Here is an 18,474-nt window from a genome sequence, read left to right as displayed (position 1 = left end):
TTTTTTTTTTTTGTCTTTTTGAGACAGGGTCTCACTATGCAGTTCAGGCTGGCCTTGAGCTCACTTTGCAGCCTATGCCAGTCTCAAACTTGCAACAATCCTCCTGCCTCAGTTACCACGCCGGGCCTCAGCCAGTCTTGAGGCATTTTTATCTTTTGCACTGACTCCCTGGAGGGCCCAGCCCTGCCTGCCTGCCTACTGTATTTCTCCCTACTTAGCTGTCTGTAATAATTGTATCATCCCCATTTCGCAGATAAGGAACCTGTAGCTGAGGCAGGTTCAGTCATTTACCTAAGTTGACAGAATCGTATCAGAGCTAGCATTCACTCTGGCCTCGGAGCACATAACCGGAATACTACTACACAGGCATCGGGAATGTGGCATTGTCCCCTGCCCCGAAGGCCACTGTGTGGCTGGAATCAAGTGAGCACTGGGAGAAAGATGACACCACCCTGGCATCTGGTGGATTTATAGACTGTGAGAACTAGGCATAGAGTCCTAGGCAAGGAATCAGGGTCCTTGGCTGGCTGGGGGCTGCCCTCTGTGACTCTCTCTGTAGAGGCGCGGAGGCTGAGTGAAGGCCACTGCAGAGCTGTCCGTGTCCACACAAGGGACAGCTGCCCTTCAACTAGAGAAACAGGCCCGGAGCAGCCTTGCTGAGGTCCTTCTGAATCACAATGAACTAGTTATAAAGGGGGAGATACTATTGTCCACGAAGTGTCTTGTAAGGACTGGAGCCTGACAAAAGCTGGATATTTGGATTAAATGCCTTTTGTTATTAGATTAAATGCTTTTTGTTATTGTAATTGTTTTTAACAATAAGGAATTTCTCTCCTAACTGTATGTTCCCCATAAAAACAGTGGGTCCAGGAACTCACGGAGGCTGGTTCACTCTATGTCTGAATTGAGTCTCATAGTCCAGGCTGGCCTTGAGCTCACTTTGTAGCCCAGGCTGGCCTTGAACTCACTGGGATCCTGCCTAGCCTCCCGAGTGCTGGGTTTCCAGGTGTGCGCCACCACGCCTAGCAATGGATAGCTGAATTTTTCACAGTAGGAACAAACCCAATCATTTTCACTGCAATGACTCCTTTAAATCTTTCTTATAATTTCATCTTCTGCTTGAGGAAGAAACTTGGTTTCTTCTTTGTTCTTGAGCTAGCGGTTAGCATAGTTGTGTTCACTGATACCAAAGATTTACCTAATCAGTCAGAATACCAAACATGTACTTAGATCAGAGATTGAGCAGGATAGGAGGAAATGTTAGCTACAGTCTTCTCCTGTAGGGTGTTTGACTTTGATGAAAGAATAAAAAGGGCACCACTGGCTGAGATGAATTGCTCTTTTAAGGGTTGAGAGCACATCTAGCAAAATGGAGTTAATTGAAACGCTATATGGAAACTCAGGAAATTTTACTGGCAAAATTATTTCAACATTTACAAGTCTGAACTCTTGACCTTTGGATGTCAGCCTTGCTGAATGTTTAGAACATGAAAATGGTGATTAATAACCATTTCTCTAAAGAGGTTAAAATGTTTTGGAGAAATGAAATAATGCTCCTTTTGATCTTCTTCTTTTTTTTTTTTTTTTTGTACTGGGAATTGAACTCAGGACCTTGTGCTTGCCAGACAGGGGCTTGTGCCACTGAGCCACATCCCTGGCCCTAATAATTCTCTTTTAGAACGCAACACATTTAGTTATACACTAGATGAGGGGATAAATAATACATAATAAAAACAGCAATTGAAATTGACCTGTGATCTGGAGGAGCAAATAGTACTGGGTTGCTTCTTTGTTGCCTCAAGGAAGTCACTTGATATCTTCAGACTTAGGGGCTGGGGATTTAGCTCAGTGGCAAAGCGCCTGCCTGGCAAGCGCAAGGTCATGAGTTCGGTTCCGGGTACCGGAGAAAAACCAAAAAAAAAAAAAAAAAAAGATATCTTCAGACTTAGGTAAGAAATTAAAACTGTTGAAATCTTACTGTCTACCAGAGGTATCTGATTTGTCATTTGGTTCTTATTAAAAGCCTATAGTGGGTGGGACATGGTGGCCCAAACCTATAATCCCAGTACTTGGGAGGCTGAGGCAGGAGGATTACTATGAGTTCAAGGCCAGCCTGGGCTACAAAGTGAGTTCAAGGTCAGTCTAAATTGTATAGTGAGACCCTGTCTCATAAAGACAAAAAAAGGAAAAAAAAAGCCTATAAGGTGGATATTATTATAAATGGCATTTTAACTCTGAGAGAAAAAAAACTAAGGTAGAGGTACTTAAACTTGCCCAAGATGGCATGGATGCCGACAGTTCTAGAATTCTAAACTTTGAGTCTCTGACTTCAAAGATAGACTTTATTTATTTATTCATTTAGTTAGTTTTTTGAGACTGTCTCGCTATCTAGTCCAGGGTGGTCTTAAACTTGCAGCAGTCCTCCTGCTTCAGCCTCCTGAGTGCTGGGATGACAGGTGTGTGTCACCAAGACCCGCTCATAGTATTTTAAACTATGCCTCCTGTATATTTTAGGAGGATGTGATTGGAAGTAATGCAGGTTTATTGCAGGCAGCACACCTCAAAGAGATAACCCCAGATTATAAATGATGAGGACTCGAGGTCGCTCATCTGGAGGAGAACAAGGCAGTCTCTGTGGTCAGTGTCACACGTGTTAAGTCTGGCACCCTGAGCTCAGCCAGATGCGCTGGACCGAGGAGCCCTCAGCCCAGAGTGGAAATCAGAGGGGAAGCGATGGCTGCAAGGCCGAGAGCCACATGGCCGACCGTCCCTCTGCTTGTGCCCTGTGATCTTTCTACTCAGACAGGTTAAACGTTTGGCCAGAAGCACTTTTCAGCCTCTGCTATTTCACAACTCAGTAGAGTGTTTCACAAGCTTTAGAGTTAGAAGCAGAATCAACATGTCTCAAAATCAATTCCCTCCTTCAGAGGCCACTGACTGGTTTGTTTACTTTTTGGATTCTGTGGATTAAGCACTGTTGCAAGTAGTCTTGGAATCATTCTCTCTCTCTCTCTCTCTCTCTCTCTCTCCCTCCCTCTCCCTCTTCCCGTCAAGCTCCCCCATCACACACTTGTATACACTCCCTTTCTACTTCCTCTTGCTACAGCCTTCTTTCCTGGCAGCCTCTGAGGAATGGCGTTGAGTGATTTTGTCAGCGCCATCTCATAATCCAGAGCCCTGTACCGAGTGGGCCTCTCCGTGTCTTCTTGAGTGAAGCCGCGCAGGAAATGCAAACTGTAACACACCGCAGTTTGACGGGGCTTCCCACGTACACACTTTAAACCAGCAGCGCCTGAGCTCTGGTGGGTCACACTGGTTTTTGGGCCCGAATACAAATCAGACCACCATGTTCTTCGAGAGGTGTCAGCATTCATGAAAGTTGAATAGGAGCGAGCTACTCTTATTTTTATAATTTCATTTAAATAATATAATTTATTATCATAAATTTACATGTTACTCTACTGCAAATTAAGCTATACCAGGCTTAGCTCCAAGCACAAAGTATACCCCTTATGAATATTATTCTTTCCATAGAAACTCTTAGGAAGGACATAGATTATATTTAAATATTTTAAGAAGTCATTTATTTTCAGAGAATTCAGGGACTTCACCAACCTGGATTATTTGTTCAGCCTTCCCAAGATCCTACGAAGCAAGCAGTGCCAGGCTGGACGGGTTGTGCAATCTATTTAGTTACTCACAACATGTTTATGGGGCGCCTCCCTATCGCAGCCTCTGCTGCATGTTAGAGCTGCAGGGAGAATGGAGCTGAACTCAGAGCAATGGCTCGACTGCAGAGTGTGTCACTTGATTCCACAGCAGAGGTGTCCAGGGGTTCAAACGTAAGACCACTTAGCAGAGGAGACACGGGAAAATGTTTCCAGAGAGACAGAGAGAGAGACAGAGAGAGAGAGAGAGAGAGAGAGAGAGAGACAGAGAGAGAGAGAGGGAGGGAGGGAGTGTCCAGGGCCTATTACCTCATCTTGTTACTCTGGCTGTCTTGGGCCACCTGGCTGGAGCAGCAGCAGCCTCCTCCCTCTTAGCACAGGGAGTTTTCCCAGGTGCCAACACCCAGAGGGCCACAAGAGGGTGCTTTCCTCCTTCCAGGTTATACATTTTTTGTTTGTTTGTTTGTTTGTTTCTTTTCTAATGCAGCTCCTCACACCTCATAGAGCTGAGTTTCCTGGGCCCTAGGGAATTCAGGATATTCAGCTGGGGACAGACAGACTTGCTGCTAGGTAAGCAAAAGTGTAAATAAGTTTCTGTGTTTCTGTATCTAATTTCTGTCTTCTCCACTGAACTATAAGCTGAAGGACAGGCTCTTGTCTTTGTGCTGATCCCTCTTTCCCATAAATGGCCTAAAATCTGCCTATAAGAGGTTCTGAATAAATATTTTTGAGTTTAAAAAACTGATTTTAGGCCGGGCATGGTGGTGCATGCCTGTAATCCCAGCACTCAGGAGGCTGAGGCAAGAGGATTGTTCCGAGTTTGAGACCAACCTGGGCTACAAAGTGAGTGCAAGGCCAGCCTGAACTGCATAGCGAGACCCTGTCTCAAAAAAGACAATAAATAAATAAATAAATAAATAAATAAATAAAATTTAAAAATACACATGCTACTAAACAAATGAACAAGTACATTTAAAGCAGTTTATACAGTGCTGGGTCACTAATAGCTATAAACATAGAAGTTAGTTTTATATCTTCCCTGTAAATGAGTCTAATTATCCTCTGTGGATCTGAATCCTATGTGGTGCCTCATCAATTATACTAGAAGGGTGTGGTAAAATAGTTCTCACCGTAGACAAGTTTCCCAACCCTGGGAGGTGTTCCTGTATTAAGTAATAGTACATATAATTCTAAAACAAGCCGAGGAGTCCAAATGGCCCAATCTCTGCATGAAATTCCCTATAAATAAGCCCAGTCTAGACCCAAAATAATCTAAAAGTTATTTCAATCTTTACACGAGTTTCTCAAAGCACATTAAAGGGGAAATTGTTCTTTGCCAGCCACACATCATAAAATCTTGCTTCTTCGCCTTTCTAATTTTCTTTCCCTCAATGCTCTTCGACTAGATTTCCACCCTCACCCCCAGCTCTTAACGATGCAGGCTGTCTGGGCTTCTCCGCTTAGTCTCCATTTTCTCACACCTCTCTGCGTATCTTTCTCACTCACCATCCTCTGATTCTATCATAAAAGATTTATGAACTACACTGACAAAGACACCTCTTCTGCTGTGGGTGGAATTCTCACATGTTAATAAATCTCTACCATCTAGGAAATAAAAGGTGATTAATGAGTGGTAGAGAGAACTCTGGAATGTGGCTTTGTTTCAGGAATACATTCGGGCTGTGGGACTGAGGAGAGGCGTGTTGAGGCAAACATCACAGAGCTTTGTTCTCCTCCTGCCTCTACCCAAGCTTTCCTTTTCCTTGGCCCTAAACAAGGGGCTTTTTGGCGTCCGTAACCTGGTGGTTTAGTCACAATGCCCATGTACTGGATGGGGCCGATGGTATCGGTACAGAGTTGGGATAATGAGAGGGAGTAAATGATCTGCTTGGTTCTGAGGATGGTGTGGAGATGGCTCCACAGGCTTGCCCTCCCGCAGGCTAGAGTTAGGAGGAGGGAAACAGTCTCAGAGTAATTACACCTAGTTTCCTAATGGAACATGGAGGCATACAAGAACGGTTATTTTCTTGTTCCCAGAATTCCAGTAAATAATGTCAGTTTATTGTCAGCCTATATGTTTATATGTGTCATATGCCTTGTGATCCTGATAAAGTCTCTGATATAAAGATCGTGGTTGAAGAAACATAGAGATAGGTCAACTCAGAAAATTGAACCACAGAAATACTGGCCCAGCACCATGGGTTTAATTTGAATTGAACTTAAGGATTCCCTTGCCCTGATTTTATATAATTTTTTTTCTTCTATATTTATTGAGTGCCTACTATTTGTGAGTTTCTGCTAAGCATTAAGAGCATTAAGATGATAAGGCACTGGCCTCTGCCCCTGGGAGTTATAATATAGATAATAAAGGAGACAGATGTATGAAATGTTAATTAGAGTTCAACCATTCAGTTCCACAATTGGGGTATAAACCAAACGTAGGAGAACCCCGATGAAGGGGCAACTAACTTGACCTAGGAGGGACAGGGAGGAGGGAACCCTGAGGCTGGGATTTATGTATAAGGAGTTTGTTCATTTGCTGGGGCTATATTTACCAGATCTGAGTTTGATCACACTGCCTCAATAAATATTAGAAGATGTCTTCTGGCCAAATATGGTCTTAGCATTAGGTCTTTTGGTTCTGCAATTAGTGACAGGCCATAGTAACATCCTTGGAATGTTCTTCTGAGCTGAGGAATTTAAATGTCCCCTGTGGTCAGAGACAAACCAGTCCTTGGGGCTTAGCAGATTAATACTGTGATTTGCTAATGAATTGTAGGGAAAGTTTTAACTTGGGCCTCTCAGCATATATATCATGTGGCAATAAAGCCACGTGAAATGCATATTGACTGGGAAAGATGATCTTCCCGAAAGATGCATGTGGAGGCTGAATGGATAGATGTTACTCACTTGGATTCCGCCCACATAGTTGGGAGTCCTTTCAACCAGGAGTAAGGTCACTGAACTACAGCTTCAAGCCAAAGGTCTTATGGTTGCATCCCAATCACCACTGGAAGGGTGACACAGACACCATCTCTCTGTGGAGTTCCCCAGCTCTCCAACACATCCTTTTCCATTTTTTAAGAAGTAAACTGTAACTTAGAGCTTTGTATTTCTTTCCTAGTGTTTGTTATAAAAGTGACCATTAAATGCAGAGTTTTAGTGACTAAAACAGTTGGAGGCCACAGTTGGGCTGACAGCTTTAGTAGAGAGTTTATTTTCATTTTTTCCTCAACTCGGCTTCAGCTTTAAATTAGATTATAATAATCATAACAAAGCTCCTCTCTGACCTTAGTTGAAAGCACTTTGCAGATTTTGAAATCTTTCTAAGGCTTTATTTATTGCAGCATCCCACATCATTTTAGAGTTTTCATTTTCCACGGTGCTCAGCATTCTATGGGTCTTCTTTTTCTGTAGTATTTTAGAAACCCTGGCTCTAAACAATGTATATTTTCTGTGGCACTAGGAAGATATGTAAGACAACCCATCACCGTTCCCACTGGTCTTGTTCTCACTGTGTTAATCCTGGAAAACACAGTAAAGTGGACTAGTTAAGATACTGGCTTTGGAGACTTATTATTTGGTACATTTTCCAGCTTACTGTTTATTAGCTGTGTGATTGGAGACACCTGATCCACCATTTTGGCTGCATTTTTCTCATTTTCAAAAAGGGAACAATGGTAGTGCCCACCTCAAAAGGTGTTTGGGAGAATTAAATAAGTTAGAATACTTAAAGCACCTTGGGACAGTACCAAGTGTTTAGCAAATGTTAACTGATATTATTATCTTATAAATTCATGAGGTTTTATATAACAAAAGGAAACCAGGTGAGACCAATGGTCTCGAGGTCATAATAGAATCCTACTTGGTTGGTTTGCATGTATATGCTTGCTAATTATGGGGAGAGGATACTAGACATGTATATGCTTGTTAATTATGGTAGGTGGATACTAGACAGCCATGCCCAATTGGTAGCTGCTTAGAATGTTAATTTTCTAGAGACAGTAGGAGGCAATGTAGTTTCGCTCTTAGGAGCTCTTCAACTTTGGGTTGAAGTCAGAAAGTCTCACTAAGTAGCCGTTCTGTTCCTTTAAGAGCCTTTTAGTGGTTCAATTCCCTCATCTGTAAAATGAAGCTAATTCCTCACAAGCATTCAAAGCACAACCCGTATGAATGTTTGGAACAGCTGATAAACACTTTAAAAACTTTCAGGAGAGACTGGTTGATTTAGGGTCAAGTCTGTTTGTTTATGATTCATTCCCTGGGAAGGAGTGATGGAGACAGGCGCTTGCTCAGGGTGGAAATGTCCACACTGAAGGGTAGATACTCAATCCCTTTTCACTTGCAGAATGTTGGGAGACATACAAAACACAGAAGGATAAAATGGCAATTTGTTGCTGTCAGTGTTATAAACATAAGTGTGAGGGTGGAAGGCTCAGTTCAGATGAGTCACTTGGGATCTGTCCTGGCTTGTCCAGGAACAAACTCCAATTGCACAAGATGGGGTGACATCGGCTGAGAAAAGAGGAGGACAAAAGACAGTGTCTTTTTTTTTTTTAAAGTGTTGGAAACAGTGGTGCGGTTGTGCTATTTGAGGGTTTGCTCATTTTTACAAGGTTCCCGAGCTTCAGAGGGTATAAAACTCAAGAGGAGAGTATGTTTAAAGACTCCCTTACAATGCCTCATCCATAGAAATCAAGAATCACCAGGAATACAAAAAGTATTTGGGTATGCTGGTGCAATAATCTTAGCTCTAGGCGGCTGGGGTAGGACCATCGTGAGTTCAAGCCCAGTCTTTGCAATTTAATGAGAGCTCGTGTCCAAAGGGCAGAGAATGTAGCTCAGTGTGAAAGCCCTGGGTTCAGCCCCTAGTACTGACAAAGGAAAACAGTGAATAAAAATATAATAACAAAAAGTAGTGAATACTGGCTCGCATGTAAGGAAAAGCGAACCCTTATACACTGTTAGTGGGAATGTAGATTAGCGCAGCCACTGTGGAAATCAGTATGGAGGTTTCTCAAGAAACTAAAATAGAAGTCCTAGCTATACCACTCCTCAGCATATTCCTGAAGGAATTAAGGTCAGCAAGCATTCATGTTTATTGTGGCACAATTCATAATAGCCAAGTTGTGGAGTCAGCCCACCTGCTTGTCATGGATGAATGGATAAACAGAATGTGGTATGTTTACACAGTGAAGTCAGTGAAGTATTACTGAGCCCCAAAGAAAAACAAAATCATCTGTTTCATCGGAAAGACAAGTGTCATATGTGTTTCCTAATGCATGGGTTTTAAAAAAGATGACACACAAAAGTGGAAGGGAGACTCCTCATGGGGAGGAGAGGAGACATTCAGAGAGGGTAGCAGGAGATGGGGACAATCAAAGTATGTTATACGCATGTGTGAACATGCCACAGTGAAATCCAATTTTTAAAAGACCCTTTAAGAAAAAAGAGCGCCTTCCAAACCCTCACCTACAGAAATTTCAAATTGTTATGTCCTTGGTGTGCTGCGATCCTGGGCAGAGCGCAGTTCCCACACAGAAGCCAGCTGCTCCTTCCCTCGCCTTTCCCCCAGTGGGATGGTTTGCTCCTAAACAGGCAGAGACCAGAAAGCCAGTTCTGCTTTATTTGGAGCCCAAGCAGTACTTAATAACGTGTGTTAATTGTTTCTCACAGCACTGCCTAGGCCACTTAATATTAATTCTGTTTGACATAAGAGGAGGCAGGGACACTAGGGAGATTTCTTTAGGGGTACAGTGTGGTTTGTGCAAGTGTGAATTATGGGCAAACATTACACAGGTCCTTCAATTTGTCCCTGGCCATCTGGGTATTGCTAAACACATCTGTTCCTTCTCCTGGAGAGGATGCTCCAGGGTTGCCACGCGCTTTGAATTATGTTAAGAGACAGGGTTCCATTTGTCCACTTCTCTGGTTTGCAGGGGCAGCGCAGGGGAGCCTTGGTTTGCTGTGATTGGCATTCATTCAGGGCCTGGGTTTTTAACTCTGAATTTTGATTTGGGCGTTTGCCTGGTGTGATATTCTGCCAGGGTCTTCCCAGTCTGTTCTCTGCTGTTTTGCTGCTAAAGATTTACAGCTAATGAAGGGATAAAGAAAGGTCACGGCGAGAGGCGGCAGCATGTGGTGGTGACTCACTGGCGAGGCCTGGTGTGGAGCCAGTTTGGGTGGAACACTCGACTGGCTGCTGGGCCTGTTTTCACGTGGCTCTCGGCCATGGCCCTGCAGCAAGCAGTTTCTCGACAGTTCCTGGTCAGAGGAAAGTCATGGTCGTTCTGTCTTCCCCTGCTGTCATGGACTCAAGACAAGACGATAAAGCCTGTTGTCCATTTGACAAAGAAACCACAGGTGGGTGCTCAGAGGATGAGCCAGTCCTGAGGGGGTGAGGTTTGGGGACCACCAGAGCCACCACATCCTGGGAGCTGGGGCACACTAGCAGGGGCTAAAGGAGGCAGGTAGGGCTGCATGTTCATGCTTTGGACTGGGTGATTGTTTGTTGTGGGGGAGCTGTGCTGTGCACTGCAGGTGGGTTGCAGCACCCCTTGCCTCTGCCCCCTGGAGCTATTATCCTCCCATCCCCCTCCGTTAATGCAATCAGCAGAATCACCTGTGGTTCACAACCACTGTTGTATGATTGGGTGGCTGGCTAGTGTTAGCAAAATCCATTCTCCATGAGTACCTTATCACCCTGCTAAAATTCACTGAGTACTTGCCATGGGCCAGGCGCTCTACTTTTCATTCACTGCCCCATTTGATTCACATAACAGCCCTAAGATGAAAGGAACTCTTACAGCTCTCGCTTTTTGGATAAGAAAGCAGAAGTTCACAAACACTTGCCTAAGGTCACACAGTTTGGGGCTCAAGCCCAAGCATCAGCAGCTTCTTGCTCACTCTGTCACTGTATGTAGGGGAACCGTGTTGCAGGAGTCTGGGGGGAGAGGTGACTGAGACACAGGACACAAGCTGGCAAGTCGGGTAAGCAGGGGCCAGTTGAGCTAGAAGCAGGACCTCCACCGCAGGGCTGGGTTTCAGGATTATAACAACAAACCCCGCACAGGTAGTTAAGGGTGTAGATCAACTTGAAGACCAACTAGATGATTCACATAGAGATAGAACTACTGGGAACAAGGTCCACATTGCAGGTGGTCACAGGTGAACTTTTATGTCCACTGTTGTCTCCCACCTGTTCACAACACCGACCCCCATGCTGAGACATGACACCAGATGCGAACCCAAATATGTCTTTTTCCCTTCAAAGGCTGCCCTTTGGACTGCGATCTCTCTCCTTCCATCAGATCAGCCCTTCAGTCACGCAATCGCTGCTTCTTCCACTGTCCCCAGCTGCCTGGGCTCTGAGACGTCTGTTGGAATAACTGCACAACATGAGGCTGTTGATCATCTCTTGCATGCTAAAGGCTTGTGACATGACAACAGAAGCTGATCCCACCATGGCTAAAAGATTTGTATTTTGTGGGAACTGAAGACTCTGAATCGAACTCCTACAGATGAAGCTAGCCCTGGGAAGGTTTGTCCAGACACAGCTGCACTTTTAAAAGGAAGGGTCAAAGTTTCTGAGGCTGCAGTTTCCTCAATATCAAGAGTACCAGGAACAAGAGAGGAAGGTGTTACCTGCAACCAGAGCGAACGTCTGCAATAGGTCTTTTGGGGATATTTCCCATGAGCGGGCCGGTCAGGAGAGACTTTGGAATGCACTGTTGTTCTGTGGTCTGGCAATGCCTAGAACCAAGCGGGTTGCACTTTGGAAAATGTCATTACCAGATCGCACTAGCTTCAATGACATGCACTTCCCTCTATCCACACTCAATTCATTAGCACTGTGACTCATGTGCAGTGTGGAAACAGAGAATAGCTTTGCAAAAAGGAAAATTCCCACTGAGTTGCAAAGGGCTTGCCTGGGACCTGCAGCTGTTTGGGGGCTTCCGCTGCTCACAGTCTGATAGTTGCCGACGTCCCACAGAGCTCTTCGCTTTGACATTTTGCCTACCACAGTCACTATGGGGCTTTTAGTGCTTCCAAAAACTAAAACCACCCCTACGATTCTCCTGTGTTCACAAAACCCTGCCTGCCTTTCTCTGGTGGTCTCGGCCTTTCTCGAGGACCCTGTGGTTGATACTTGTTGGTTCAATGAGGTGTCATTTGAACAGCATAAAACAACAGAGCTGCTCCTCGGGAAGTTCTTGCTTTGCTCACTCTGTGTATATCTTTCCTTTATATCGTTTTCAACATTAGAAATATAAGCCAGGTGTGGTGGTGCACACCTGTAATCCCAGCGCTTGAGAGGCTGAGGCAGGAGGATCGCTATGAGGCCAGCCTAGGCTACATAGTAAGACCTTGTCTCAAGAAAAAGAAAAAAGAAATATAATACCTGTTTATTGAAGGTAAATTAGAAAACACAAATCTACAATGAAGAAAAGAAGACAAAAGAAAAAATTACTTGTGATCTCACAATGCAGACACAGCCATTGTTAACCTTTGGGTTATATCCTTATGTTTTTGTTTTGTTTTCAACAAAGGAGGGGAGAGGAGAAATTGTCAGAGGACATGTGGCATTTTCTCAGCAGAACTGTCAAAATGCTGCTTTAAGGAAATCTTTGATTTCTTGGCAAACAGATCTCAATAATTTTCAATGATATACAGGGTTTTTGGAAATCTCATAGGAAATGCTATATTCTTCTCTATGCTGATGAAGGGTCTATCTGGGAGAGATTCTGTGTGCGTGTATGTGAGTGTGTGTGTGCTTGCGCACGTATGTAAATGGACTGTCTGTGGCTCCTGAAAAAGAAATTCTGTTGCTGGATTTGCTGACTCACTGCCAAACTCTGCTGTGCAGGCGAGGAGCAGATTCTGAGTTATTCAAGCCAAACATTTGGCCCTCTTGGTTTATTGGCTACTGTGACAGACTTCTCCTCACACCTCACCTCCTTGCTGGCGGGTGGACATATCAAGCGTTTTGTTCATTTTGCCTCCTGATCTCCTCCTATTTCTTCCAATTACTCCTTAACGTTTCACACATTTGTACCAGTACCACCCCAGCTCCCTACTGCACAGCGGCAGGAATAGCCAGACGCTTCCTTCCTGAGGTCGAGGCAGGAATTCACCGTCTCCTTCCGAAGTCTCCCTGGGCATGTGCTCGCCCGCTTGCTCCCAAGCTGTCAGGAGGCGTCCTCTGGGAGGAGCTCGGCTCGCCTCGTTTGTTCCCAGGCCCTCAGAATAGCCTCGTGTTTCCTCTCTGCACCCAAGGTAAGATTGTTCCTCACAGCCGGGGGCAACTCTGAGGGAGGCTGAGGGAGGGCAGCTGCTAAGCTGCTTTGCGGGACAATTCCTCACCCTCTGAGTCAAAGAGAATTAGCTCAGCTAGGGCACTGGTAGACCATCACTGGAAAGGCGTATCCCAGGATCATAATTTTAATAAAGTTAGAAAAAAGAGAAGCGTTTGGCTTTACTGGGCAAAAACCAGGCGTAGGAAAAGATGCTGTAGCTGGCCTGAAGGACCACGAAGGAGAAAGTAGACAATCCTCCTGCCTCAGTCTCCTGAGTGCTGGAATTACAGGTGTGTGCCACCATGCCTGTATGGGTGAGCTCCGTGGTGCTCTCTCCTTTCTGCATTTGGTTTTTGTGGTGTGGTGTTTGAAAAGTTAGGGAAGGATCCTGACTTAAAAAGAAAGCAGCAATAGTTGTTTTCTGAGTTCCACACACTGTTATAAGAACTGATCACGTAGTCACTCATGTAAACCTTCTAACAACGCCAAGGGAGGAGTGATCACTCCCAGTTTACAGATGCGAGAACAGTAGATTTTATGACACCTGTGAAACCTCCTGTCTTCCTGATGATAGGCCCAGCTAAGACTGACCTCACCCCAGGGTCTTCGGAGACCACACGGACAAGTCATATTGCCTCTCAGGGCTGCAGTTCTACCATTTAGCCTAAATATTCTACCATGTGTAAGTCATTCCCTGCCAGCACAATTCTTGGGTTCATGTGGAAAGACTGTAATTTGGTTCAAAGGAAATCCAGACTAGATTTTACATCTAGTTCTTGTGGTCTCAATTCCACTTTCTCTGTAGGAGAGAGTTGTACATCTCTTTCAAAAGCAAGGACCTACCAGGCATGGTGGCACACACCTGTAATTCCAGCACTCAGGAGACTGAGGCAGGAGGATTGTCGTGAGCTCAAGGCCAGCCTGGGCTACATAGTGAGTTCAAGTCCAGTCTGGACTATAAAAGGAGATGGCAGCGATAGTTCCCTTTGGACAGCTGATTTCATTGGGCCAGTCCTACTTATCGATAAAAATGGGTTCATTATAGCCTACCCATGAAAGATTTAAGTAAGGCCAATCCAAGGAAATAGACACATTCTTTAGCTAGGAAGTACGCCATTCCATGTCTTCAAGAAAAAACTTCAGTTCATGGAGGAGGGACACGTTTAAAAGGAGAGACAATGGTTTGGAGGACTAAGCACCAGACTGGCCAAGGATAATGTATTTTTCCAGCTGATTTGCCATTGTTCCCAGAAAGGCAGTAGGCCATACCTGTTACCTTGGTGAGGCTGTTAGAGTCACTGTCCAGCTCTCTGCGAATATTTACCTTTGATGATGTTTTTTTAAACCTCTGAGGCTCTTGTTTGACACTGAGGTGAGGTTTCTTGCCATCACATCTGTCTGAGGGTCTGCAGGATCCTGCATCTCTGCGCCACTCCTGGCAGAGCGGTAACTCTCTGACCCATCGCCATTGTCCGAGATAACGCCAGCAGTTGGGGAGGTCTGAGTGTGCAGACGCAGCAAGCAGGTCTCCCACCTCCCTGAGAATGGGCCAACGGAGCCTCGACGCTCTGTGACCATGGTAACAGTGACAGCAAACAGGGAGGACAGAAGAATGGTGAGACTTGTGCTTACTCACCATGACCAGTTAATGGACCTGCTTCTGGGAAACTGTGCAGACCTTTGTCAAACTAGTTCTGCTCTAAGTGTTACTGTCAACTTGGCACCAACTTTCTAATTCTTTATCTATTCATCCTTTTCCCTCTTATCTCCTGAATAGGTAAACACTGCCAACAGCCATCTTCCAGTCTTCAGAAAAAGATTCAAGCCTAAGCGTCCTCTCCCATTCTTTTGACCGTGTCTTTATTTTCTGGCTTTTGCTTCCTTTAACTCCCAACTCACTCTTATCTCTGCTTCTGATCTTTATGAGTATTGCCTCAAGCCTCAACTTCTATTAAGTGAGATCATTCATTCCATAATCTTTTAATTGAATGCTTGTCCTGGTCTAGGCAGTGTGCCTAGGAAAAAAGTAAGCTTTGGTCTGCATATCACAAGTTTTGAGCCAGGACATGGCTGGGCCTGGTAGCACATGCCTGTCATCTAGCACTTAGGAGGCTGAGGCAGGAGGATCACGAGTTCGAGGCCAGCCTTGACTACATAGTGAGTTCTAGGTCAGCCTGAACTGTATATCAAGATCCTGCATGAAAAATTTTTTAAAAAAATCACATATACATAGCCCTGTTCTGGGATGGAAAATAAACTAGAGCAGCAAATTGAGACAGTGCTGACTTTAGGTTTCTGTTTAGTATTAATTACCTATTGTGATGATGATTTTTGAGGATCTTGTTCTTTTTGACATGTGACATTACACTTTGGGGCATCCTGCCTAATGGCTTTCCTTTTAGGATTTAGTAGCTAACACCCACTGGACAGATAAAGCAAACCAATGATAGCCAGAGAATAAGTCAGTGGGTGCCTGACCGGATTTGTTTTCCATACCAAGAGTTCTTGCCTGTTTCCAAATGTTCTGTGTCAGTGAAGATTATTTGGAGATTGTCCAGCTAAAACTTCTTAGGAATAAAAAATGTTGTTATAATTAAAATCTTTCAGGCCCAAGTTAGCTTTTTTTCAGTAATTCACTTGTGATTTATTTCTGCAGACATATATAATATCAAATTACCTACGTGGGGAGGAGGAAGCGAGGGCAAGAAAACTAAGGCCTGCTGTAAGGATCAGTTGTCAGAATTTTGCTGACTTCATAGACCACTCCAGCTTTTTTCTCTGCAACAGCTGATATATTTATAGCCTTGTAATTTGGCTAGCTATTAGCTTATATGTGAGTTACCCATGAAATATATGCATAGAGACCAAACATACTCATTACAAAGGCGGAGTTCAGGTGAGGGGGGCCTTGCAGAGACCCCTGTTTAATAACGGTGGCAGATGGTTAGAAAGGGTCATTTATCACTCAGTGACACTAAGACTCACACGGCGAAGCCTCCGCATCTAGCGGCAGGGAGCTGCTCAGCCTTGCTCCTGTCAAGCAGGCCCCGTCCTGCAGTTGCAGCCCTCCGGTGCCATGTACACCTTGTCCTGGAGCAGCAGTGGGTGGGCAGCGGTGGGCGTGAAGGGCGGGAAGGGAGCTCTAGTGAGGGACTAGATGTTTTTGTTATTTGAGCTGAGTCACTTGTGGTAACTTAATTTGCCTTCAGAAGTAATATAGCTGTCAGGAATTACTTTTTATTAATTTATTTTTAAGATTCCATCCCTCCCCCCTGTGATATTTTTGTTCCAGGTGATCCGGTAAAATCTTGTCCATCTCTCCAAACTCATTTCAAAAACAATTTCCTCCATGGAAACTGAAGCCTTGTTCTTTCAAGCATGCATTAGCTCGTTAAATTCAAACAGAAGGTGTTATATTTGGGAGTAAAAGTGAGGGTATTGTTCTATATCAAACAAATTTAATAAAGGTTATTTCATCCAGTTTTTTTTAATTGTTAAGTGTAGTTCCATCTAGCATTAAGAGGAATGAATTAGTTACATTCAGATAGATACCGTATTTCTCTCCCCCATTCTTGTCCTTAAACAATGGGGGGTGAAGAAAACAACCAGATAGTGGACAGTTTTCTTAAGCAAGGTTAGGTGTTCAAGAGCCAGTGAGACCTGGAAAACTAGTTTATTCTGCTCTTGAATTTGGATGCAGTTTTATCTCTTTTCTTACCTGTCCGAGTGGTCCGTTTCAGGTTTGGAAACCTACCTTTAAGATGTGTTGACAGCAAAGAAACTCAAAGCCAGATTAATTACCCAATTTTAAACAGGGAACCAAGGTACTGAAAAGCAAGTGTAACCTCCCCTGCTACAAAACCAACAACAACAACAAAAAAGAAAAGCAAATGCAACACAGAATGATGTTTTCATGCCTTTTGAAAGACTCACCCCAAGCCTCCTTTTAGAAGCTAAGTGGTTAAATATATCACAACATGTGCACTGGGAAAATTCTCCCTTGGTGCGTGGATCCTGTTTTGTGAAGCCGTGTCATATCCGGCATAGGGAGGTCTATGCTGAGCTGGTCTCTGGCGTGTCACAGTAACAGTGATTCAGAAGCTGCTGTTGAATGCTAGGACAGATCTAGAAATATAGCCAATGTCTGAAGCGGGGCTCTTGGCTTGGAAAGACTCGGCCCCATCCAAACCAACTGCCTCCCCACACCGTCTCCAAAACATTTCTTCCTTGTGCAAAGATTTTTTTCTCGATTTACTAACAGAAATTAACAAGTCATTCATCATTCAGTCAAGAGATTGTTGTTGGGTGCATACAAGTTCGGAGTACTCTGTGAGGGGGGAAAGAAAGAAATAAAATCAGTTTCTGCCATGGCAGTGTGGTAGGACTTTTGGTAAATTCATAGGAAGTCCTAGAAATTCATGGCAGTTTTTCTAAGCTACATACATACTGAGGTAATTCATGAATATGGCTTACAATATCAAACATTGTCCAAGGCTTATGTTGAAAAGTATCCTCCTTTCTTATCAGAAGCCTCCACCTTGAAACATTTCTGCTTTCAGTTCTTTCAGCAGCGACACCTGTATTTCTAAGCACATGCTTAGTATGAATTCTAGATTTCTGTACTGTGGAAACCTAGTACTGATGTCCTGCTGTGGAAGATATGACTTTAGCTCATCAGCCACCCCATCTTTCTTTTTCTTTGTAGTATAAATATAATTCTATTTTTGGTTGTTCTGATGGTTACTTCTGTAACTCACAATAATATACTTACACCTCTTTTTTTCAGTTGTCTATAGACATAATCTCTCGGCTATCCACTTAGCAAGATGAGGATATTGATATTCTCCTCCTTCCTGCCACATTTTTATACCAACTTCACCTTGTAGCTTCTCTCAGATGCAGTTTTACTTTCACAATGTCAGGGTTGATATTATTTGCACTGGTCTGTAATATAATTATCCTCAAAAGTCATTTAACATGATCCATTGTAGGATTTTCTGAGGACTTATGTCGAGCTCAGTGAATCATTATTTCTGGGAAGAGCCCCTCTTTGAAAATTGGAGCAGTATTCTGGCCTTTCTCCTACAGACTGTGGCTCCTTAAAGGTTATTGATGATGGTTCTGAGCTCAGACCTAGCAGTCCTTTTATTACCTTGCATTAGAATGTGTCTGGCCTACAGATTTGCCTTAGAGTTGATTGATGATCTTTTACAGTCTTCCCAACCAACCAGTCTTCTTAACTCGTATTTTCCTCCTGGAGTTTTTGTCTGGCCTTCTACCCTGAAGTCTGTCCTTGGTGGAGAAGGATGTTGCTACCTTCTTTTCCTTTCTTTATTTATTTCTGGGTGTTGGACTCAGGGCCTCACTAAGCAGGCACACTACCATAGCTATATTCCAAGTTCTTTTACCATTTTTATCATCCATAACACTATGCCTATTTCCAAGGAGCACATTTTCCTTGGTTTCCAAGATGAGTATTTTCTCTAAGTACAACTTCTTTTTGTTTGTTT

General features: G+C 43.9%; 1 long non-coding RNA gene across 3 annotated transcripts in view; it reads left to right on the top strand.

The window, feature by feature from the left end:
* LOC102003471 overlaps positions 1 to 18,474 on the top strand; it is a 64,961-nt gene that overhangs the window by 6,687 nt on the left and 39,800 nt on the right. For 2 of the 3 annotated variants that reach the window (XR_001234449.1, XR_001234450.1), the window contains exons 2-4: positions 4,156 to 4,238; positions 9,716 to 10,031; positions 10,942 to 12,944. This is a non-coding gene — a long non-coding RNA (uncharacterized LOC102003471). Of the gene's footprint in view, positions 1 to 3,769; positions 3,843 to 4,155; positions 4,239 to 9,715; positions 10,032 to 10,941; positions 12,945 to 18,474 lie in introns of those variants that run through there. The other variant, XR_261299.2, reaches the window with a different exon arrangement.

This window comes from Chinchilla lanigera, unplaced genomic scaffold (genome assembly GCF_000276665.1).
Source record: "Chinchilla lanigera isolate Chin_1 unplaced genomic scaffold, ChiLan1.0 scaffold00027, whole genome shotgun sequence".
Lineage (NCBI taxonomy): Eukaryota > Metazoa > Chordata > Mammalia > Rodentia > Chinchillidae > Chinchilla > Chinchilla lanigera.
The sequence above is the reverse complement of the archived record's forward strand: the minus strand, read 5'-3'. Positions and strand labels throughout refer to the sequence as shown.